Raw genomic sequence first — 26,017 nt, forward strand, 5'->3', positions numbered from 1 at the left:
CGGGGAGACTGCTTCAAATTGGTTCTGTGGATCGCTCCTTTTATACAGAATTCTCCCATAGGTTTGCATAGCACACAAAGGTTTACAACCCGGTTCCCATAATCATCCCCCAGAGGGGTCGCTTTGGTCACTTTGATACTCACAAGGTCCGGAACATAAGTGCGGAAACATTTGGCGGTTCCCAACTGTAAAAACCCATCTTCCCACCATTAGTACATTCCAATCAGCAGTAAAACAGATCGAAGAAGGAACAAGAACAGGTGTGGAGGAAGATGGAAACAGTGGGGAGATTGGAAAGGGTATAAAAGGGGAGGTATCGGGAAACACGAGCTACAGGCATCAAAGGGGCGTGCCTAATGAGATGCACGGCTGAGACAATAAACCGGCACGGCGAGATGAGCCTCGAGCGGGGCCATCTGCCTTACAGTATCATCCTCCTCATCATAAAGACATTTACAAAAGACATGTGTCTTCCGCAAATATCTTGGGAGTCCCAGGGTCGCGAAGCGGACAAAGTCCGTTCGCTGGCTACTTGAGGGCAAGAGACAAAATGGATGCCGTATCTAAGATGGAACCCGTGGGTACAGATGAAAAACCCATGTAACAAACGAATGGTTTAAGTTAGCACAGCGAAACTGCGCACACTTACTAAACTCGTCATTTGCGGTTCGTAGATACCAGACTCGACCATATTCGTGCGAGTCGGAAACACCACTTACAATTGTCACGGAACCTCAGGACTGTGATAGTTAGTAGTCATGTTTAGGTTTAGGGATTTATAGAGCGCATGGCTACCTTTTGGCATTCCAGCGCTATTTGTGAAGCAAGATAGGGGAGTTTCAGCTGATATTTTAGGGGAACAGCCATATTTTTTGTCTCTTTTTGAAGGTTGTTTTGTTCTCGATCATCCACAGCTCTGGGTCCATACTGTTCCACATCTTGGGAACCAGGTGTTTGAATGACCTTCCACCCCATCTCGATCTCTTGATTCTTGAGGTGTTCATCAAGAACTTTGATCCTGAACTGAGATGCCGGCGTGGTGAGTACTGGGAGATCAGGTCTCCCACCAGCGTGGGACCTTTCCCATGCATAGCTCTGTGGAACAGACAGAGGGACTTGAATGTAATCCTGGCACTGACGGGAAGCCAGTGTAGATCCCTGAGAGAGGACCTTACTGACTGATGTTTGGGTATCTTAAGGAGCAGTTGGGCTGCTGTGTTCTTCTGTTTGCAGGCTGTCTGTAACATATATGGGGAAACCCAGATATAATGAGTTCCCGTAGTCAAGCCTTGAAACCACTAAGGCTTGAACCAATGTCTTCCTAGATTTTTCTGGGAGCAGGCTCAATATTTTTCTAATCATTCGTAGCATCCCAAAGCAGATGTTCGCCAGTTTTTTGCTTGGATCTCCATGGTTAGATTCTGGTACAGCCTGAAGGACTGGGTTATTTAAGACCCAGCGGTGCCAGGGGACAACACCTGAAACCTTCGTGGGTAACCTGCTCCGGCGTACGAATGACAGAGACACGGGACACTTCCTTCGGCGTCAAAGATTCAAGTTTTATTTACTGCAGGGAAACACAGAAGTCACAGGAAGTACAACGAGTGTAGTTCGGGGAGACTGCTTCAAATTGGTTCTGTGGATCGCTCCTTTTATACACGATTCTCCCATAGGTTTACATGGTACACAAAGGTTTACGACTTGGTTCCCATAATTATCCCCGAGAGGGGTCGCTTTGGTCACTTTGATACATTCAAGGTCCGGAACATAAGTGCGGAAATATTTGGCGGTTCCCAACTGTAAAAACCCATCTTCCCACCATTAGTACATTTCCAACCAGCAGTAAAACAGATCGAAGAAGGAACAAGAACAGGTGTAGAGGAAGATGGAGACAGTGGGGAGATTGGAAAGGGTGTAAAAAGGGTAGGTATCGGAAAACACGAGCTACAGGCATCAAAGGGACGTGCCTAATAAGATGCACGGCTGAGACAATAAACCGGCACGGCAAGATGAGCCTCGAGCGGGGCCATCTGCCTTACAGTATCATCCCCCTCGTCATAAAGACACTTTCAAAGGACATGTGTCTTCCGCAAATCTCTTGGGAATCCCAGGGTCGCTAAGCGGACAACGTCCGTTCGCTGGCTACCTGAGGGCAAGGAAACAAAATGGATGCCGTATCTAAGATGGAACCCGTGGGTACAGATGAAAAACCCACGTAACAAACGAACGGTTTAAGTTAGCATAGCAAAACTGCGCACACTTACTAAACTCGTCATTTGGGGTTCATAGATACCAGACTCGACCATATTCGTGCGAGTCAAAAACACCACTTACAATTGTCACGGAACCTCAGACGCTCCTTTTGCCCTCATGTAGGCAAGCACTAGTCGGAATCATACTCGATATTCATCAGACCATCTAGATGTTGCTGTAACATAGCTCTGTCCAACCGAGTTCCCTTGGTAACAGGCGGCTGTCTTATACACGTTGTAGCACAAAGGCCACATAAGGCAGGACCACACTGCACACAAAGGCAACACGTGAACAGGAACGCCACAACAACTCCGATGATCATCAGAATCTTCCAACCCCAAGTCGACATCAGGCCCCAAAACCACCCAAGTAGCGTCCAATCCCCTACATCCACGTGTATGGATTCAGAGATCTTATGCAACTTTGAGATGGCTTGATAGACAGTCGGAGCGTTATCTGGAATGAAAATACAACAGCTCGAATGGATCACCTTACATACCCCACCTCGATCTGCTAAGATCACGTCTAAAACCATACGGTTTTGTAACGTCATAAGTCTATCCGCCTGAAGTTCTGTGGTGATATTACCAAGGGAACTGGCAGTAATATTAGCTGTCGATTCTACCACTCGAGTCAACTGTCTCAGGTTCCTACTATTAACCATAGGCCCCCAAAACGGGAGGAAACCCTTGAAAAAGTCTCCTGCCTCTTGACCGGCGGTGTCCTCTTTGCTAATTACGCCTCTCACAACTCTAGTTTTGTGATAGTCTGCGTCTACAGTGAACGTCGGAGGCAACAGATTTGCGATAAAACATGAGCCCACAAAGTCGGAGGGCAACCATGCATACGCACGATCATGGCAGACAAAGTACGTACCCTTGGCAGCCAGAAACACAGGGGACGAGACCATCGGCAGAATGTAATTTTCAGTGCAAGCACTCTCTCCAAGTCGGGCTTTCGATCTTCGGCCACGACCCATTAAACAAAAATTACCAATGTGGGGTACGACCCATATCGGAGGCGAGCTTTTAAGCTGTTTATCACTCGTGAGCGCACTATACTCGACCTTACTCAGGACCCTATAGGCTTGTACCTCTTCCTCTGGGATGAGCGACGGCTCATAGATATCTCTATCTAAATCTTCTATCGCTATGGACAAAGGCTTATGATACGAGCCAGGGCCAAAGTAGGGAGAACGTGGCTCTCGACTGGGGTAAGAATCTAGTGCGCTTCGAAACATTGTTTGAAATGCTCGAGCGGATCCCTGGGAACTATACGGTAACACCAGATATGGAATTCCCCTATCCGTGGTATGTGGCATCAACCCACACACCCAACAATTAGTAGTGTTAACCACTAACTGGTGCTGGTGAAGGAGCTGAATAAAGGAATTATTGCGGAATTCTGCACGTCTAGCCTGCTCGTGTTCGGGTAAGATATGGAAGGAATGAGGAGATGCAGTGGAGGTAAGTGTACGGTCAGAAGTAGGAGTAGGTATGGCAGAAGGTAAGAAGTAAGACATCGTGTAACACACCCCACCCGCCAATAATGCAGAAACAGTCAAAAGCAATACGAATATTTGAAGCATAAAACATTTGGTACGAGTAAGTTGTTGTAACTTGAACCTTTGCGCCTGAGCTTCTTCCAAATCCATCAGCTTAGAAAACGCCATCCCCTACGACCGTACGCAACGTTTCTTGACGCACTTCGTTCTGTGTGGCAGTAGTCAATCCCTAGGAGTTCCCAGGAACCGACGGTCTTTAACCTAGCGTCAAGACCTGCTAACCAGAAGGAAGTACACGCGCGGCCCTACGGCCTTTATTCACAATGTATATGCAAAAAAATGTCTCTCAGCTGTGGAATCAAAAACACATATGGAACGAAACTCAATATATATATACAAAAATAATTACAATTATACGGGTGTTTGGCCTGATCGTGGAAAACAGGATAATGCAATTGTAAAGAGGCAGAACGGGATTTTTTTATTTGTCCTTAGTACTGGAACGCAAAAAGTATCGAGTTTTCCCAGGATGTGTATGTTCATCAAACAAAGGATCCGATGAGGGAACAGAGTCCTGTTGATCAGCCGAATATTCTGGTCTTGAGTCTTTTGATGACAAATGTTCAACAGTGTCTTTCTGCTGCACTGAGGATTCTCCGACAGGTTGTGCGTCGCTAAAAGGTACAAACGCCGGCAATCCTTCTGATTCAGATGAAGCAATGCCCCTCCTCAACCACGAGTCTGCCGGTAACGGTATAGGAACTTTCTTTGTATGGGTGGCATGCACCCAATTTTTCCGGCCTTCTAAACGAACGGCAGTTCTCGTGGCAAGGAGGACCTGGTAGGGTCCAGTGAACCTGGGCTCCAAATTCTTCTTACGCGCAAAATTACGCGTCACCACCCAGTCTCCGGGCTGGAGCTGGTGGCCTGGACCCTCCGTCTGCGTCGGTAATGCTTCGTAAACCTGTTGGTGAATTAACCTCAGTTTAGCAGTCAGATCATAAAGGTAATCAATCAACATTGGGTACTCAAGATTACAGAACACACCCGGTCTAGGGACCCCCCAAACATTCGCAGGACGACCGAACACTATTTCATAGGGGCTAAGCCCTACTCGGGAGTGTACGGTTGCCCTAGTTGACAACAAAGCTAAGGGTAAAGCATCAGGCCACGAAAGACCAGTCGTAGCCGGAATCTTCGCTAGCTTCAGTTTAAGGGTGCCATTATACCCTTCAACCAAACCAGCTGACTGGGGATGATTGGCGCTATGGAATTTTTGATTAATTCCAAGGCCCTTACACACACTCTTCATCACACTCCCCACAAACTCACTTCCGTTATCCGACCATACAATCCGAGGCATTCCGTACTGAGGAAAGTATTCCTTCAGTAGTATTTTCGCAGTTGACAAAGCAGTGTTGTCTTTGAGAGGATAGGCTTCAATCCATCGGGAGAACGCGCAAACCACAACTAAAACGTATTTCAGGTTATTGCATCGCTCCATATGGATGAAGTCTAATTGGATCACCTCAAAGGGACATGAAGGGGGAGCAAAACTACCAGGAGGAGTTGGGGTTCCCTTACCAGGATTGCACAACATACATACCATACAATTCTTAACCAATCGTTCAGCACATTTCGTGATACCATCATTCTTCCACACAGGGGACAGCAACTTACAAATACCTTTCACGCTAATATGTGCTAACCCATGTGCCATTGTCACAACAGCCAGCACATACGCATCCGGCAACATCCATCTCTTATGGTCCGACAAATCAATCCAACAACCATTCGCATCCAACTTTCCCGTACTTTCTTTCCACTTCGTCTTTTCAGTCTCGGTGGCCTCATTCTGAATTGCTTTCACACTCTCGATAGTGTCCTCACACATACTCGATTCTGTAGGCCACCTAACCGAACTCGTCACATACATTCTAGTGCTAAGGTTCCGGGCAGTCTCCTTAGCAATCTCATCCGCAAAGGCATTACCACGACCAACATCATCCGTCACCTTATGATGCGCACTACATTTAACAATCGCTACCTGCTTAGGCAACGTTAATGCATCCAAAAGATCATTCACAAGCTGACCATGCTGAATTTTCGTACCATGCGATGTCATAAAACCTCTCTCTCTCCACAAGCGTCCAAAGCTATGGGCGACGCCAAATGCATATTGGCTGTCGGTAAACACATTCACACGTTTCCCTTTCGCTAACACACACGCTCTAGTTAGAGCGATCAGCTCTGCAGCCTGGGCAGAGTTCTGATTTAATCTCGCAGTTTCCACTACAGTATTCAATGTTACAACAGCATATGCAGTAGTCACATCACCATTCGGCAATTTAAAACATGAACCATCCACATACAACGTTCCATCTGGATCTTCCAAAGGAGTGTTTTTAAGGTCCACTCGACCTTTTGTTTACTCTTCATTTCTCAGATAGCAGTCATGGGCTGCTATTTCATCTGACTCTGTGCTAATGGGTAACAAAGTTGCAGGGTTCAGGACATTGCAACGTTTTATCTGAATATGACTTGCCAGCAGCGTCAACTCGTACCCTGACAACCTCGCACTCGTCAAGTGCTGAGTTTTCGTACGATTCAAAAGAGTGTCGACTGCATGCGGAACCATCACCGTAAGCATATTATCCATAACCAATCCTGCTGATTGTCGGATGGACACCGCAGCTGCCGCTGTTGCTCTCAAACAACTCGGCAATGCTCTAGCTACCGGGTCCAAGGTCGAGGAAAAATATGCACATGGACGTTGCTTACCACCAAAAGGTTGCGTTAAGACACTCAAAGCACAACCTTCCCTCTCGTGAACATATAGTGTAAACGGCTTGCTATAGTCAGGAGTACCTAACACAGGAGCCGAACACAATGAGTCACGTAATTCAGAAAAACTTTTCTGACATTCGTCCGTCCATGGTAAAGGAGTTGAAACATCCTTGCACGTAGGAGCCACCAATGGTTTCGCTAGCAATGAAAAATTTGGAATCCATTGCCTGCAATACGACGTGATACCTAGAAAGGCACGCACATCTCTTTGGGTTGTTGGCACAGCCATTCGCGCAATTGCTGCAATTCTCTCTGGGGTCAACCGCCTTCCCTCCGTTGACAATAAGTGACCTAGATAGGTTACTTCTTGACAACAATATTGGAGTTTAGAAGGTGACACCTTGTGATGTAAGTCACAGAGATGTTGCAGCAACGACACCGTAGCAATTTTGCAAATGTCCTGAGTATCTGTAGCCACCAACAAGTCATCGACATATTGAATTAAGGCCGCACCAGCCGGCAATGAAAACGCATCCAGTTGACCCTTCAAGGCTTGACTGTAAATCGATGGACTCTCACAGTAGCCCTGAGGAGCGCGTTTAAACCGGAAGCTGCGTCCACCAAGAGAGAAACCGAAAAGGTCTCTGCTCTCTTCTGCAATTGGAATGCTGAAAAATGCATTCATCAAATCGATCACCGAAAACCAAGATGCAGAAGCTGGAATCAGAGTCAGTAGCGCCGTGATGTCAGGCACAACGGGAAACTGAGGAATCACAATTTTATTTACCTCCCGTAAATCGATAACAAAACGATAAACAGGTGGTTTCGAAGGACCAGTACGTTTCAGAATGGGCAGTACAGGGCTGTTGCACACGTTTCCCCGAGTTTCTTCAATAACGTCTTTCTCGATCAGATCATAGATGATTGCTAACAATGCTCGTTCACCATCAAGAGAAATACGATACTGGGGAATACGTGGCAATCGCACATTAGATTTCAGCTGAACAACATAAGGGGAGATGTCAAGCAAGCCCACATCATTGGGACCTGTGGCCCACAAAGATGCAGGAAGAGAACTCAATTCCGGTGGAAGTTTATCGAGAGACAAGTACATAGGAGAGACAACCCTCTCACCTAACGTAAGCTTTACACCCGCAGGAGAACAATACAAAGTTGCATACAAACGTTTTAGCAAATCCAGGCCCAAAAGATTTTCACCACAACCAGTAGTCAAAATCAACGGAGCTTTCAGCTCACGAGGCCCAATTGTAAGGGGCAAAGGGCGTGAAACTGGATTGCTAACGGGGGCGCCAGAGAATCCAACGGAAACATTTGTTAAGCCAGACAAAGGTGCGCCAGGGAGTTTCGAATGCATTATAGAACTTTTCGCTGCACCAGTGTCCAACAGAAAAGGCTCAACGACGCCCGATGTAGCAACTGCGACGTAAGGCCCTCTCTGATCAACCGGAACTGATACCACTCCCTCTCCTTGTCTATGGCTGTCCTAGTAATTACTGTCGTCAGTTCCCTGATCGACGTAATAATCGTCTACATTATATTGCGCAGATCGTCCTTGCGATGATCCACGTTGATCAAAACAGTTATTGGAATTGGATGAGTTATCTGAACGATCATTTTGAACACCACGACCCCCACCGCGTGATGTCTGCTGCGACCCACCACGACCTCCTCTAGATGAGTTACCGCTGTTACGATCGTTTAGAACGGGACAATTGAATTTTAAATGACCCTCCTGTCTACAATAGGCACACTGATTGTACCCTAACGAAGATCTTTGGGAAGAGGAGTCATTTCGAGGTTGTGACCTATTTGATTGCGACTGCGACCTATTTTGCTGCGAAGCATTCTGATTCGAGCGCGGAGGATACGCCTGCTGTAACAACACTTTAGTTTTGAGTTCTTTCGTTTTCTTATCAGCGCGGTCGTTCTCCTCTTTTTCTCTGTTCTCATAATACTGTGCCGTAGCCAATATTTGAGCCGAGGTAGAAACGGCCCACGCACTCTCAGAATTTTTTAATTTATTGCTCAAATCGGGCAATAAGTTAGAGACAAATTTGTCCACGAACAACCGTTGACCACCCTCAGTGCCCATATCCTGACCACTATGATCGATGAATGCCTCCTCAAATCTCGTAAAGAAATCAGAGACACTCTCGTCTTTCTTCTGTTTACAGGCTGACAATTTGTCCCAGTTCACCCTCATAGCTGGCATAAGTGTTTTCATTAAGGTAATTATTCTTTGAGGGAGAGCAGTAATGAGCTGTTCAGGCTTAGCCCCACCAGTTTGTAGTGCGTCTGCCGCAACAAGAGCAGCCCAATCTCCACCTAATTCGTTTGCATGATTTTCCTGACGAATCTTAGCCCATACCGGTTGCGGTACAACATTGCCAAACAACATATCGATATCGGCCAGATTCATTATCGTAGCGTCTACAAGCTGCGACAATTCTTTATAATACCCTGCAGGATTTTTGCGAGGGTCAGGCAAAGATTGCTTCACCTGTAAAACTTCTGATCGTTTCCATGGGAGGTGTATCCATACTCTCTGGAAATGTGCCAATACCGGAGGTTGAGCCTGAGGATTAGCTGGCATCCATACTGGAGGAACTTCACGCATAGGAAACTGACCAGACGCATCTAACTGACTCTCAACATCCTCAACGAACAAGGCTTGGGGTATAGGAGTGGGACGGAAAGATAACAACCGCTCAACAGCACGTCGAACGTTAGTATCCACTATCAGTCCGTTTGAGAATTGAAGCTGTAGATCAGACAAAGCGGTCAACACCTCGTCAGGTGCATCGGCCGATATCTGATCGCGCAGAACCTTACACATCTCTTCGAACACGTATCTTTGTGTCGGTACATTGAATTGGCAGAACGTCTCAAGTACAGCACGTGGAGGGTTTCTAAGAGGATGCGTCATCCAACCCATCGCCATGTTATATAGCGAAGCACGTTCCCTGTTACCGGGAAGCTGACTACGTCTCTGAGGACCATCTGAACCAGCGGACCCAAAAACGGGTCCGAGAGAATGGAAAAAACTAGCCGCAACAGGAGGAGTGCGACTACGAGTAGATGGAGAAGTATAGCACAAGGGACTAACAAGAGAAGGAGTAGAGACAGAAGAAGCAACAGGAGTAAGTAAAACAGGAGCAGTAGCGGGAGCAGGAGTATGTGGAAGCAGAGGAGCAGTAGGAATAGCAATAGGCAAAGGAGCGGGAACAGTCGGAAGAACGGGTGCAGGTTGAGGAACAGGCTGAGGAACAGGTACAGGGGGGACCACAGGAGCTGCGGTACCCGGCACGTACGGAGGTGGTGACTTCATAAGATAAGACATTAAAGGATCCTCAACTGATTCGTCCTTCTTATCTGACTCCGTTGGCAAAGCAGGATAGCACTTATTTATGGACATACGTTGTAGCCTGTCAAACACTTCCTTTTCCTTAACCTCCTTATCACGCTGAAACTGCTCTGCTTTCTTTACAATGGTAGCAACACCATCTCTCTGATTACGTTTAGTCTGTCTGATCTCTTTCTGTCGGGCTTCTTTACGCCACAACCGAAAGGCATCAAACATGGCCGGCCTTGACTTTCTCTCAAACAATTTAGTCTCAAGATTATCTAAGATCGTTGTCTCAAAACTACCATGAGGTGGCCAACTAAGGGCACCATCTTTCCTAGTATAACGGATCCAGTAATCATTAAAAGTAATCGGACCTAGCCCGTGTTTGCTATAGAGCTCATAAGTGGGAGTTCCAACCGGAGGTATCGGACACGAGTCCTCCAGTCGGGAATCCGTACCACAACGCCTGAAACAACTAAACAAAGTACTGCGACCAGGCATCTTGCACACTAGCCGAGTTTCACAAACGTCAAGGGTTACGAGATTTACCAAGTCCCGGCAAAGAGCAAAAACCCTCGGTTTTTGGCGACTGCAGACGTCAAATATCACAACAAAGTACCAAGAACCACAAATGCAATTGAACCATGCAACAACTAAGCAACCACAACCAAGAACTCTGGGAGCGACCCACAAATACTTAACTCAAAGATCAATGGCGTCACCAGGAAGGCCCGTCAATCGTCTCGCTATACCAAGGTCTACGCCAGGCGCCAAAACAGGTCTACAGTCAGGGCAGCAGTCCGTCGCAGCCATCAGGTGGCGGGAATCTTCGCGGGAAAAGTCTTCGGGCCACTTGTTTCGACAACAGGATCGATGAAGCGGAGTGCACCTTCCCTCGGAGATTTCACACGAAGTTCCTCACGATCGTCGGGCTTGGACCGGTACCACTGATGCAGCCCCACGTTGGGCGCCAACTGAAGGACTGGGTTATTTAAGACCCAGCGGTGCCAGGGGACAACACCTGAAACCTTTGTGGGTAACCTGCTCCGGCGTACGAATGACAGAGACACGGGACACTTCCTTCGGCGTCAAAGATTCAAGTTTCATTTACTGCAGGGAAACACAGAAGTCACAGGAAGTACAACGAGTGTAGTTCGGGGAGACTGCTTCAAATTGGTTCTGTGGATCGCTCCTTTTATACACGATTCTCCCATAGGTTTACATGGTACACAAAGGTTTACGACTTGGTTCCCATAATTATCCCCGAGAGGGGTCGCTTTGGTCACTTTGATACATTCAAGGTCCGGAACATAAGTGCGGAAATATTTGGCGGTTCCCAACTGTAAAAACCCATCTTCCCACCATTAGTACATTTCCAACCAGCAGTAAAACAGATCGAAGAAGGAACAAGAACAGGTGTAGAGGAAGATGGAGACAGTGGGGAGATTGGAAAGGGTGTAAAAAGGGGAGGTATCGGAAAACACGAGCTACAGGCATCAAAGGGACGTGCCTAATAAGATGCACGGCTGAGACAATAAACCGGCACGGCAAGATGAGCCTCGAGCGGGGCCATCTGCCTTACAGTATCATCCCCCTCGTCATAAAGACACTTTCAAAGGACATGTGTCTTCCGCAAATCTCTTGGGAATCCCAGGGTCGCGAAGCGGACAACGTCCGTTCGCTGGCTACCTGAGGGCAAGGAAACAAAATGGATGCCGTATCTAAGATGGAACCCGTGGGTACAGATGAAAAACCCACGTAACAAACGAACGGTTTAAGTTAGCACAGCGAAACTGCGCACACTTACTAAACTCGTCATTTGCGGTTCCTAGATACCAGACTCGACCATATTCGTGCGAGTCAAAAACACCACTTACAATTGTCACGGAACCTCAAGCCACATTCCTAAGTTTTTTATAAAGGTTTTGGGTGAAGTGGGAACCCCATTGTGATGGCCAGAGGATCTCTGAGCAAGGGTTAAAGTTACTGCCCAGGATCATGAGCTCTGTTTTATCCCAATTTAGCTTAAGGCTGCACTCCGCCATGCAGGACCCCATTTTTTCCAGGCAAGGGGCAAGTTGCCTGTGGTCCAAGTTGATGGATTCTGAGATTAAGACCACTAGTTGTTTGTCATCGGTGTATGACACGATGAACAGTACAACAGTTGTTACAGTAGTTGGCTGAGCTGACAGTGACAAGGGGCAGTGCAGGTGGAAGTGACCTCCTGATAAGGGCCCGGGCACTTACGTTCTTTACAATTATATTATTGAATAGTATCTGTTTTGCCTTACGCTCTGGATTTATCGACCACTTCATTTGAAAGTGACTTGAGAAACTTGAGTGCTTAAACTCTACCTCATCACCTATATACCACAGGGTCTGCATTCATTCATTTACGATATAGTCTAATGAAATAAATTCTATGAGGGGATCAACCACTACTATTGATAGCTTCTGACACTAATGGTGTCCTTAACAAATAATGCTCCATTAATAAGGCACACTTAAAAGTAACCCTGGGTGTAGTGGGCGTAGTGGGGCTACATAAAGCTTTGTGAAGTGGGCATGAATCTACGCCCACCCACGCGCTTCCAAATGCGCATGCGCGGGCACCCGCGCATGCTTATTTAGTTTGGAAGAAGTCGGCACAAAGAAGATGATGGAGCCCCGGGACGCCGCATCAAAGGTAAGTGCTTTTCTTTACTTTTTAACCTATTTAAAATCCAAATTAGGGGTGTAGAAGAGGGCGGGAGGGAGGCGGGCAGCGGGCAACTTGGCTCTGTCCACGGGTGTGCGTAGTGTTGCCTACTACGCCTACTTTGCGAATTGCGTAGTACTACGTGCACTCTGTGGGCGGAGCGAAGCACTCTGCCCAGGGTCGACATATCTATTATTAAACACACAAAAACTTGCCAATTAACAAAGACATGCTTTCAATTGTAAGAAGCAGACCGCTTGCATTCAAAAATGTTTGATTAATATTCTAGCACTTCCAAAGTGTGATGTTCCACAGCATAGTGTTAAACCATTACAGGCTGGCTTCCCCTATGGATTTAAAACATTCATCCAAACGAGGCATATGTTTCTTGTAGAAGACAGAGTTTAGGCTCTGAAATGGGATGTTAATGAAAAGAAAAATAACAGTTAAGCCCACAATTCTTTTGATGGGCTCAAGTCCATGCACAAAACCACAGAACGTACCTGTTCTCCCTTGTTTCGAGGTGTACACAATTCCAGTATATACAAAATAAGCTTGCATTCATTTTTTGGTGATGTAAATTGGTAACACAAACATCTGTATAGAGCACAATTTGCACCCACACATCTGAAATAATATGACCTCATAATTCATGATTATGGTAATAGTAATCACCACCACGCAATGAGCAGAATGAGCAATATTTCACCAGGACAATGCACATATACCCTAAACACTCTATTTCCTTCAAAAGTGTACTACTATCTGCTAATGGTTGAAGAGGAACAAATCCCTGAATACCTTTCCCTAAAGAAAATGTAATTAACGTACTAAATACAAAAACTTAGATTTATAGCTTTCTTTAAAAAGGAAAAACTATAGTTCGACAACACAGGTTGTTCTGAATAATTCTCTCACTAGCTCGTAGCTGTAGGCGTTGAAGACTATTTGTTGATATTATTTTATAGTTTTGACTGGGCTGTTTGTGTAAAATTATTCCTTTACAGTAGGGAATTAGGTAGCTGTTGAAAAGAGAGCTCAGGGAAAACAGGAACATCTATAAAAATGTGTTTACATCTTACCATTTATGTAACTTTGTTGCAGAACAAGACGTTTTTATATCGAGAGGAATGCAAAAGTAAAGAGCTGTGATTGATCTAATTATTCTGTAAATATTTAATCATCATCCCTTGAAACCACCTTTTGCCAATTTGAGTAGCGATAGCTACTAGTATCGTATTTAAGACAATTGTCGTGTAAGTTATAGATGCGCGTGTGCACCCATTAATTAATGCTGCTTCGGGGTGTAGAAATTCGAGAGTACACAGGGGCATATTATCAAGGGGGTTTATCTCCGCTTTTTTGGCTTTAAAAGCCAAGAAAGCGGAGATAAAATTATCTCCCTATTACCAAGCTGTCGCTAACACCAGTTAGTGACAGCTAATAGGAGATAGCGACCATCTTGGGCCCCACTTTGCATGTCAGTGATATTTATCACTAATGACATGCAAAGTGGGCGTGCCAAGATGTTAGCGACTGGAAACAGTCCCTAACATCGCTATCTCCTATTACCAACTTTTGGAGATATTCGCACTAAGCGCGAATATCTCCAAAAGCTAACACCTGCCCTGAGCAGTTCTTAGCCATGTTATCCAATGGGAGGTGGATAACATGGCTAAGAGCATTTGCTCGATAATGAATGAATATCGCTGACTTTTCAGCGATATTCATGCATTGCGGCCGTTTTTTATCACATTTGCGATAAACCTTGCTAATAGCAAGGTTTATCTGCGATAAAAATCGCCGATGTGCGGCGATAATTTTTGTCTCTAAACAAGTTAGAGACAAAAATTATCGCTAGTTGTTGGTAATATGCCCCCATATTTGCTCCCAAATCCAAATTGACTTCCAGGATAGGGAGATTTCATACATTTTGTGCTTGATTTCATCGGGTCATGGGCCGTGTACACCAGAATTGCTTGTCATTTGCATACATGATATGTAGCAATATTTACCAGCTACAAATGATTGGGAACGTTTCTGTGTGGGGTGCAGTTTATGCCCAACTTGTAAATCTTATTTCAGGCACAAATAGGAATACTGTCCTAATTGTAATCAAGGTGTCAGTTGAGAAGCAAAATATGTAAGATTTGTTCAGTTCTTTTCTTCTGAGGCAGCACCAAAGCCAAGAATGAGCCTGCACTGCTGGTTGGTACGGTGGGAAGGTTCCATTTTTTCATTTTTACATCTTCTACGGCATTACAAAACACAAGCTATATGTAACGCATCAATTGCGCTGTGTCAAAAAGGGTAGTCTATCCCAAAATGCTATACCGCTTTTGCCATGAACGGTTAATGCAAGCAATCATATACATTTTGCAGTCCAGCGAGGTGAAACGGAGGTAGGAATAATTGTGTACATCTCATTCAGATAGTGAAAGAGAATTTAGAAATGTAGGCTAATGGTGATGAATCTCAAGGGTGGCTGGGATGAAATCCCTGCATTCAAATTAGAATTAACACTTTCACTTTGGAGTAGGAGTAAAACCGCCAATATAGGGGCATATTACCAAGCAATAGCGATAATTATCGCTATTGCTTGGTTAGAGACAAAAATTTACCGCAGAGCTGTGGCGATTTTTACCGCAAATAAACCTTGGTATTACCAAGGTTTATCGCAAATGCGATAAAAATCGCCGCAATGCATGAATATCGCTGAAAAGTCAGCGATATTCATGCATTACCGAGCGAATGCTCTTAGCCATGTTATCCACCTCCCATTGGATAACATGGCTAAGAACTGCTCAGGGCAGGTGTTAGCTTTTGGAGATATTCACGCTTAGCGCGAATATCTCCAAAAGTTGGTAATAGGAGATAGCGATGTTAGCGACTGTTTTCAGTTGCTAACATCTTGGCACGCCCACTTTGCATATCATTAGTGATAAATATCACTGACATGCAATGTGGGGCCCAAGATGGTCGCTATCTCCTACTAGCTGTCACTAACTGGTGTTAGTGACAGCTAGGTAATAGGGAGATAATTTTATCTCCGCTTTCTTGGCTTTTAAAGCCAAAAAAGCGGAGATAAACCCCCTTGATAATATGCCCCTAAGTTTTTGAAAGAGTAGAAATAATGGTGTAATGAAGGCAAAAAACGACAACAAAAGTAACAATGAGGCATGTTTTCAAATAATCAAGTAATGATGTATGCTATTCAATTGCATTTAGAAAGTTACATTGAAGTATGTTTCAGGCCACGTAGAAACGTAAGAAATTAACACATTTAAATACAATGAACTTAACTGTTAAATAATATATTGATGGGAAAAAGGAAAATGGTTAAAATATAAGCAGATATGAAGTGCATAGGAATTTTGATCCAATAGAGACGCCTGAGAAGTAGTTTTGAGAAAATAACATCCAATTTAAATATTGTATTTATGGGGAAAAAACAACGTTATAATTCAATCCTTTACAAATTATTTTGTCTTTGTATTTTACTAAGCAGGAGTTATGGAAATGCATCTGTCTTTTTCAGAGATTTGCATCCAACTTTAGAAACTGTTTGCATTCTAGTCTTAGGATGAAACAGAGAGTCAGCAGTTCAGCTGTAAGGTAAATTGAATGAAGGATGTTATGTACTAGATACTGACTGTTGTTGATTGACTGAGGTTGAGCCCTGGTCAAGCAGCATCCACAGTCCTTGTCAGGGTAACCACAAGCAAATACCAAATTAACATCTGCTCCACCCCCTGATAGCTTGGCACAGAGAACGTGTAAAGTATTTGTTCAAGACTTCAAACAGTAAAACAGTGAAACCACACCATGACAGGAGTCAACAACAAGAATAGATAGAGTGAATTTTAATAAATAAAACAATACTAAAATGACAAAAATCCAATTAGTAGACCCGGAGATATTGAACTTTAGATTGCTTAGAGAATAATAGCGCCAAAAGGCATACAGCATCAGCAGTGGATAGCTGGTCATGCCGGACTGACATAAAGTCATTAGCTCAGGCCGACTGCGATGGAGTGCGTGTTGGCTACAGGGAAATTGTTAGACCTGCTTTCTGAACAGAGTACCTTAAATCCTGGGTTGCGGAGCCTTGGTGAAGATATGTTGTGCAGCCCAGGTGATGCATTGGTTCAGAGATGTGGCAAGGCTGTGGTGTAAGGTGCTGTTGTGTCGACATCAAGGATATCGTTGCGTGGGCATGCATTGTGAAGTGTGGCATTGGGGATGAGGCATTCGGTCAGGGGGATGCATTGGGACTAAAGAGCTGTAATGCTGCGATGTGAAGTTTGTCATCGTCATCGAGGCTGCCGATGGCGGTTCTAAAGGTGATGCAGACTGCTGGGGAGAAGATTGTCTTCTTGAAGGGTCCAATAAAAGCAGCAGGGGAGATTCATTTGTCCTGCTCAGGGAGGGCTGCACCCCTCAGTTGAGATGATGCATCAGTTCTGCTGGATCCACAGGAGTCTGAAAACCACCTTAAGCCAACTTCCCAGGGTCTACGACTGGGGTAGCACCACTTGGCAGGGTAGACTCACAAATGGAAGAATCCAGGTGCAGTTGCAAGTTTGTTGGAAGCCTGTTATGTCCCCGAGGCCACAAACTAGTACTTGGAGTCACTCTGGGGTAGAGAGACGCATGTCCAGTCCTTCTCATCCAGGCAAGATGGCAGCAGGTCGGCAAAGCAGGAGTCCAGAAGAGAGCAGTCCTTCAACAGCACAGCAGTTCTTCTTGATGGCAGAGTATCCACATGTTCAGAAGTGCCCTGAAGAGCTGGTATATGAGGTCTGGTATTCATACCAAGTTTTGCCATTTAACTGATGGGGAAAGTTCTAGAGGCATGCCTTTGAAGTGCACTTATGCCATGGCCTCCCTCCCCTGGCTCTAGACTATCTATAGGGGCTGTGCAGCCCTTTGTGTGGAGACAGGACACAGTCTGTTCAAGTGTATTTGAGGTTCTGCCCAACTCCTCCCTCTCATCTTGCCAGTGATGGCCCATTCAGTCACACCTAAGCTCCCTTTCTTTGTGGCTGTCTAGGAGGAATACACAAAGCTCAACTGCCAGCTACAATTAGTCATGTGACCAGAGACAGGGTGCAGGAACCAAGTGGCTAAGGCAAGAAAATGTCAACTTTTTAAAAGTGACCTTTTAGAATCATAATATAGAATCCGCCTTCACCAAAGGTTAGGATTTTAAATTTGCATTCTAGAGACACCAAACATGAACTGGCCATCTCTTCTCATTTGGAAATTACATTTATAAAATGTAAAGAGGCCACTCCAATGTTATCCTTTTGCTGAAATAGGCGTTTCAGCAATGAAAAACAAGTTTAAAAGTTGTTCAGTACCAAGGCATGTAAAACTTAAAAGTACATGTCTTGCTTTTCAAATGCATTGCATCCTGCTCTCCGATCTATACTCTGCCTAATCTAATGGCGACTTATATATATATTAAAAAGGAAGGTTTGGGCCTAGCAGAAGATTTATTTTGCCAGGTTGAAAGGACAGTTTGACATTGCATACATAGACCTCTGCAGTTGCATGCCTGAGAAATGTTTGAAGGGCTCCATATGTGGGTGGCACAACCCGGCCCACTAGTGTCATTTAATTTGCTGGCCCTAGTGCCACTTTATTAGGAAATTATAAGTATATTAAATATTGTAATTTGGGATAAGTCGATGTTACCATGTTTAGAGGAGAGCTCACAAGCACTTTAGCACTGGTTAGCCCTAGGGTCAACATAAACAAATACAGCAAAGCAATAGGAGGAGGAAGGCAAAAAGTTTGGGGATGATCCAGCAGGAAGGGCCAAGCCTAACAAGTAGCAGTACACCCGTTTACACTATCATGACCTACATCTAGTAAAATACCAATAACTGTTCTAGTTTTAGGTTCAAAGAGAGGGTTGGGAATGTGGCCTAAAGAGAATGATGGATGCACTGGGCATTACTTGGTAGAGATTTCTTATTAGGAAGACACCACTTCTCTTGGCGAATCAAAAGAGTATGCCTATCATGTCAAACATACAATTTAATTGACATATTTGGGGAAAAAAAGTTATTTGATAAAATTCAGTTAGTTAACAAGTTTTATTAATTTAATGAATTAATAAAATAAAATAGAAAACAGAAAAAGGAGAGTTAGGTCAATAATTGGCTTATTGGTAGTGATCAAAAAGAACTCAAATAAATAAAAAGTTATCGCTAAAATTATGTTTGCTATTGTCACAATGTCCTTACCACCACTATATATAATGATTACCTTGCTGTAATAGTAAAAAAGGATATTAAATGATCCTGTATTAAATATTTATGGAAAAGTAGTGTTTTGTAGAGTCCTAACTTTAGCACCTAGGAGACTAATGTTAACAAATAGCATACATTGTGTAGTGATTTCCCTTCTGGGCCCACTTTTGTTCTCCCTTAGCTTTGCATATTAGACGTTTTAGGCTGCCTCTGCTTTGTACAGCCACACATAATACATTTGTTTTCGTGACATTTCTCAGACCGGTCATTCTTAGGGCGATCTTTCCCCCAACTTTTTTCCTTTTGCCTCCCATTGTTGTAGATTCTTTTTGTTGGCCTTAGGACTCTGAGCACTTTACCACTGCTAACCAGTGCCCCTAAACATGTTGACATTGGTGTATACCTGATTGGCATATTTGTTGTACTGATAATGCCCTGGTAAAGTGATATATCATATATACAGGCCTGTACTTAAAATGCTACAAGTGGGGTGCAGCAAAATGTGTGCCACCAACAGAAGTAGCCTTTCAAATCTGTCACAGTCCTGCAACTGCAGTGCTTGTGTGTGCAGTGTACTGACACTTCGACTTGGAATTTAAAACTACTAGCTAAGCCTTAAACACCATTTTTATAACATATTTCGAACAAAAATTGTGACTTGCAAAATGGGATTTGTACATTCTCCATGCTGTTTTTGCATGCGAAGTATGTTCGCAAACCCGTTTGCGCATGCAAAAATGGTCGTATATCTGGCCCTTATTTTCTTATTTGTTTCTGGAACTATGCACATTAGCAATTTGACCAATATGCAGAATACAGATAGTATAATGCATAATTGCCATTGCTTAACCCTCAACGTATTCCTATAACACAAGATACTGTTCTTATGAAGACATACATACTATGGTGATGATCAAGCTACAATGTTATAAATGTTTTATTTTATGAACCTCCACCATGAATCCTGTTAGACCTGGCTTTTCCAGGGGGTTTATCCCCTGACTTTTTGGCCTCCTGTTTGGGACCCTGTTTTTTGTGGCTCTGGGCACTTTACCACTGCTGCATATTCTCTCCCTGTAACTTGTGTTTATGGATTGGTGATTGCATGATTGGCATATCTGTTTTTCTGGTAAGTCCCAAGTACAGTGCACTGTGTATGCCCAGGGACTCTAAATCAAATGCCCCTAGTGGGTTACCCACTTGAGAAGCCTGTAAATATAATTCAGACCTGCCACAGCAGTGTCTGTGTGCAGTTTGGTACTGCCATGTCGACCAGCCCTGTCGACCAGCCATATGCACCCACTTGACATTCCCTAACCTTCCCTTATCTTACATGTGAGTCACCTCTTATGTAGGCCCAAGGTGCCCCTGTGGGCAGGGTGCAGTGTATGTGAAAGGTAGGACATGCCCTGATGTGTGGCATGTCCTGATAAGTGAAATACTGCCAATTTTGTTTTTCACTATTGAAAGGCTATTTGTCCCATAGGGTAGAATGGAATTTTATTTATACCATCTTATAATTATAAATGTTCATGGGGACAAGATGGGAAGGTCAAGTTTAGTATGCCTGAACTCGGGATATAAAGATAATCTTTTACTAAGGATGATTTGTATATCCTGGGTTTGGAAATGCCACTTTTAGAAAGTGGGTATTTTCTTGCTCAGCCATCCACTGTGCCTCTGCAAGGTTCGTACATTGACTGGCTAGGCAGTGACTGGGTCTGGGGCTGTGCATTCTCTCAGACCGCCACTGGGGGGGTTGATGTGTTTCCTGCCTTTCCTGAATGAATCAGGGGCAGGCTGAATAGACCTGGGCTGCATTTAGAGTTGGGCAAGGAGATTTCCTGGCACCTGAATAGACCTGGTCTGCTTTGGACAATGCTGTCTCCATCTCCTGCCGGGCAGCTGCACCTGAGAGGAGAGAACTGGTTTTGGATGGGCAAAGAGCTTCTCTGCCACCAGAGTACAAAGGAATTTGTGCTATAAAAAGTGTGGTCCAGACCCCTGAAATTTAGATTACCTCTGGAATCAAGAGGAACCTTTGCCAAGAAGAGTTGGAGATACTCAAGGAGAAGTACTGCCCCTTTGATTTGTGCTGTCTGGGGTTGGCCCGCTTTGGAAGTTTCTGCCAAGGAAAGGCCAAGGACTTTGCTGTGCGCTGTGTCTCCTGCTTGAGGAAGATCTCTAAGGGCTTGAAGTAGAGCTGGGAGTTCTGACCTGTTGCTGTTCTGTGCCTCGGGAGGCTGTTCAGAGATGGAAAAGTAACGCAACGATGAAAAGCACCGACGCAGAGCCTGCCCGTAGCGGGAGAAATCGTTGCACACCGCATCGAGTGCACTGATCTACAAAGTCTGAGATCACCGCACCGATTCCGATGCAGGCCCTACTTTGCAGCTGCAAGAACCAACACATCGCGGGACCAGACTGAAGAGAACAATGCAGTGCCATTGCTGCTTCAGCATTGAGAACCAATGCATCCCTGATCCTCACACATCACACCGAGACGCCAAGTCTTCAAGGACACTGCAGTAGGAAACCAACACCTCACCTCCCTGCGCAGTAAGAAACCATCGCATCACCTCCCCTTCAGTGAGGATTCGATGCATCACCTCCTTTGCATGGCAGTAAGGAAAAAACACATCACATCTCCTTGAGTAAGGAACTGACGCATCACCTACCCTGTGCATAAGGAACTGATGTATTACCTTCCCTGCAGCGGTTCTTGCTTTTGACGCATCCAAGGTCATTTGTGTTGAAAGTATTGCATCTTTAGTTTGTTATGGACAGAACTGTTTCTACATTTTAAAAGTCATATTTGGATTACTGTATTGCGGTTTTTTGTCGTTTTAGTCTTGTTTGTTTTAGATGAAGATCAATTATTTTTCTAAACTGGTGTGGTGTCCATTTGTAATGTTTGCACTGTATTACTGTATGTGTGCACATGCCAAACTACCAAGAGGGTGAGCAAGGGTTATTTTAGAAGTGTATCCTTCTTACCCCGACTAAGAAGAGGGGTCCTACATGAACAATGGCACAAACCATTGCAAACTAGAGACTCCCATTTCTAACAAATCCATAACTAGCATATGCTGGCTCATATTCCTGTGTTCTATGTAAAGTAGGAGAATAAAAAAGCCAGATATGAGTATATTTTCTGAGAATAGTGAAGTGGCCACTCAGAATTGACAGAACAGAAACTGAATGTGGAGCTAATGTCACCTACACAGCCCATTAGAAGTAGAATCTGGGGCCAACAAGCCTGACAGTATATGTTGCATTGCTGGTGGCTACATAGTGTGAGATGGCCTAGCCATGGACTGAGCAAGTAGCCACAAACAGAGAATGACACGCATACTTATTTATGTTATGTTATCACTGCTTTGTACAGTGCACTAATTACCTATGAGTGTATCTAGGCGCTCAGTAGCAAGTGTATGAGGCCTGATCAGGGGGCTCTAAAAGCCAGGTCTTCATCTTCTTCAAGATCAAGGAGAGAGGAGGAGGCTCTGATGTGTTGTCAGAGGCTGTTCCAGTCTTAAGTGGCCAGGCACAAGAAGGTTTGAACCCCCGCTGGATTTTTGTGTATGCATGGGGCCTGTGCTGGTGAGAGACCGGTAGAGTGTGGGTGTCTAGAAGGTTGGTGAAAGGGAATGTGGCTGTTGAGGTAGGCAAGGCACTTGTTGTGGAGAGCTTTGTAGGTGTGGGGGAGCAGTCTAAATTGTGTGTGCTTGTGTATCAGGAGTCAGAGGGGTTCCCGAATTTGTGGTGTGATATGGGCTCATCATGGGATGTTGAGGACTAGTTTGGCTGTTGAATGTTGGTTGTTTGCAGTCTTCTTGTGAGCTGATTGGTATTCTCTACATACAGGAAGTTTCCACATTTGGGTTGTTGTTTTGCAAGTGTTGTCTGGTAGACACTTGAAGATGTTCATCAGCGTGTGTTGAAACAGACTGAGACCACTGCATTAATATGGGTGTTCATGTCTAGTTGTTGTCTGTGATGAGTCTGAGGTTCCTGGTTTGCAAGCAGGGCATGGGGGTGGGTCCAAGGCTTGTGAGCCACCAGTTGGAGTCCTCCGGTGAGGGGTCGTTCCTGAAGACTACCACCTCAGTCTTGTCTGATTTCAATTTAAGGCAATTGTATTTCATTGAGGTCTCTACTTTCATCATGTTAGTGGTAAACGTGTTCCTGGTGTTGGGTGCTTTGCATGAGAGGGACAGTAACAGTTGTGTGTCATTGGTATAAATGAGGATGTTTATGCTGTGGGCTCGTATCACATCAGCCAGTGGGGTTGTTTAGATATTGAAGAGCGTTGGTCTGAGCGAGGAGCCCTGAGGGACTCTGCAAATATGATTACATGCTTCTGAGGTGTGAGGGGACATGTTGACAGTTTGGGTTCTTCCTGCGAGGAAAGAGTAGATTCGTATGAGGGTGAGTCCCTGGTTGCCTTCATATTTGTGGAATTGTTGGATTAGGATGTGGTGTGAGACGGTGTTGAATGCGGCTGACATGTCTAGAAGGATGAATGCTGTGCTTTCTTCCTTTAAGTATCTATCCTGTTCTATTCATGGGAATTTCTTAAGCACAAGGGTGCGCAGAAGGGCCTCCCTGCACTATGACAACCGAGTAATATGCAGTTAGAATCACAGTTAGAAAAAGGTTGCTTTTAACAATTTCCTAAATTCTACTTCTGATTTGCTTGTCCTTAGGTTCTGTGGGACAGCGGTCCAGTGTTGTGGTACTAGGAGCACCAATGACCTTCCTCCACTCCTTGCTCTCATTTTCCTGGGAACAGTAAAAAGTTGCTGTGTGTTAGATCACAACAGTCTAATGGGGTTGTAAGGGGTGAATAGATTTTGAATCAGCTTGGGACCTCTGTTGTAAATCGTCCTGTGGGCCATGCACAGTACCTTAATGTTTATTCTTTTTATCACTGCCAGCCAATAAAGGCTTGCTAGGGAAGTGGTGGCTGAGTTACAGTTTGGGGATTTCAGTAGGAAATGTGCTATGGTGTTTTGTAGGACTTGAAGTCTTTGTATGGCAGATTTCGGTTGGCCCAGGAAAAGTGAGTTCCAATAGTCAAATCTGGAGATGACAAAGCCTTGTACCACTATCCTCTGCGATGACCCTAGTAACCATCTGAGCAGTTTTCACAGGGTCCTTAGCATGACAAAGCAAGTTGATGCCAATTTTTTGGCTTGTGTTGCCACTGCCATCTTATCATCGAGCCAGACACCTAGGCTTTTGACTTCAGATTTCGGGTAAGGATGACTGCCAATGGTTTAAGGCTAGTTCAGTTCCATCCATCTGGAGGAGTTATATCCTACTACCATCCTCTCAGTTTTCTCTCCATTAAGTTTACGGCTGCTTACCACCATCCACTCAATGACATGCTTGAGACAAGCATTAAGGTGTTGGCGAGTTTTTGACTATTTGGCGGGAGAAGGAGATGTTAATCTGAGTGTCTCCAGCTTAGGATTTAGAGAAGAAACCAAAGCTGTTCATGATTTCTGCCAATCTGATGACTTATAGACCGAACAGTGGTGGCCTCAATGCGGACCCCTGTGAGGACCCCACAGTTAAGAAAGTGGGTGTTTAATGGAGTGGTTTTCTCACATACTTGACAAGTTCTATTATGAAGGAACAAGGCTAGCCACATAAGTGCAGTTCCGGAGATCCTGATTTCCTTTAACCTTATGGTTAGCACCTGGTGTGAGACTGTATCAAATGCTGCACTCAGATCCAGAAGTATCAGAGCTGCAGTTCCACCTTGTTCTAAAATGGTTTTAATCCTTCTTTGGCTGAATGCTGGTCCATTTCAGTGCTACTGCCTGGACGAAAACCGATTTGTGATGGATGTAAGATGCTGTTACCTTCCAGGTATGATGGGAGTTTCTATTGACGTATTTCTCCAGATTTTGTTAGGTCCCAAAAAACATGAGATTGGCCGGTAGTTTTCATATTTTTCAGGGTGCGCCAATTGTTTTTACAGTAGCGGCTTTACAGTGGCATGTTTCCAACAGCTTCGCACAGTACCTAAGCCAAATGAGTAGTTAAACATGTTGGTCAGTACACAAATGACTGCTTTCCAACCCTTTAACATGAGATCAAAGGGTGCGAGATCTAGAGGGAAACCTGATTTTAGGGACTCCAGAATATCTTCAGTGTCTTCCCGGCACTTTTCTGTGAACATGTTTAATTGTCCCTATTGTGTGTGTGAGAGCTTGAATAAATTCCTCTTAAAGTAAGTAGGATGAAATTCACCTTCTCTAAGAGACCAGTATGTTGCAGCATGGTTCTGATGGTGAGGGGGCATGTTCCCTTATTAGCCCCATCTCCTTCCTGAGATGTGCTAGGCCCCACTGACCTGTGACCTTTACAGACTTATCCTTTGAAGTGCACAAGAGAGCTTGTCTCTCCCTTCCTACAGTGTGTGCCCACCTAGCTCTCAAGAATCGAGGCAAACACAAGTGTCCGTGATGGCTGCTCCACCTCTCCATGAATCTTTGAGGACCTAGGCATCCAATATGGAACCAAAAGGCATTCATGCACTGTATAATATACAGGCAAACGTGCATCATAGCTGAACACCTCCTTTTGCATACCAGGGAGACCTGGTTTCCCCGATACAGACTAATTTATCCAACGACAACTGTATTCATACCCACAAAACTCTTTGCCTTGAGAAAGCCCTTTGCCTAATGGCAAAACATGGGAAACACGTGTTGGGTGTTCTTTGGTTGTGTTTATTTCTGGCATGAAATAAACACAGAATGTTATAACTCATAACTCATATCGGACTTCTGGATTTATTACCCCAGGAACCTACATATATATTTATTTATTTATTTATTTATTTCTGATTTTGTATAGCGCCTGGTTACACTGTCAGTGTGTCCCCGCGCTGTCAGAAGAGTCAGTTGCTCCGACAGTCAGAACAGGACGGGATATAAATTAGACACAAAAAAAAAACAGGATATAAATTAGACACAAACCAATCTCATGTTAAAACAGCCTCATCTAATTTGTTGGTTCTTGGGTGTAGCCACCAAACAGGTACATGCCACACAAAGAACAATGTCCAGTCTCATGGTGCTTGAATCTCATCAGTACCCACCCCCCACAGAAAAAATCCATCATAGCATGCA

Source organism: Lissotriton vulgaris, chromosome 3_1, assembly GCF_964263255.1.
Source record: "Lissotriton vulgaris chromosome 3_1, aLisVul1.2, whole genome shotgun sequence".
NCBI lineage: Eukaryota > Metazoa > Chordata > Amphibia > Caudata > Salamandridae > Lissotriton > Lissotriton vulgaris.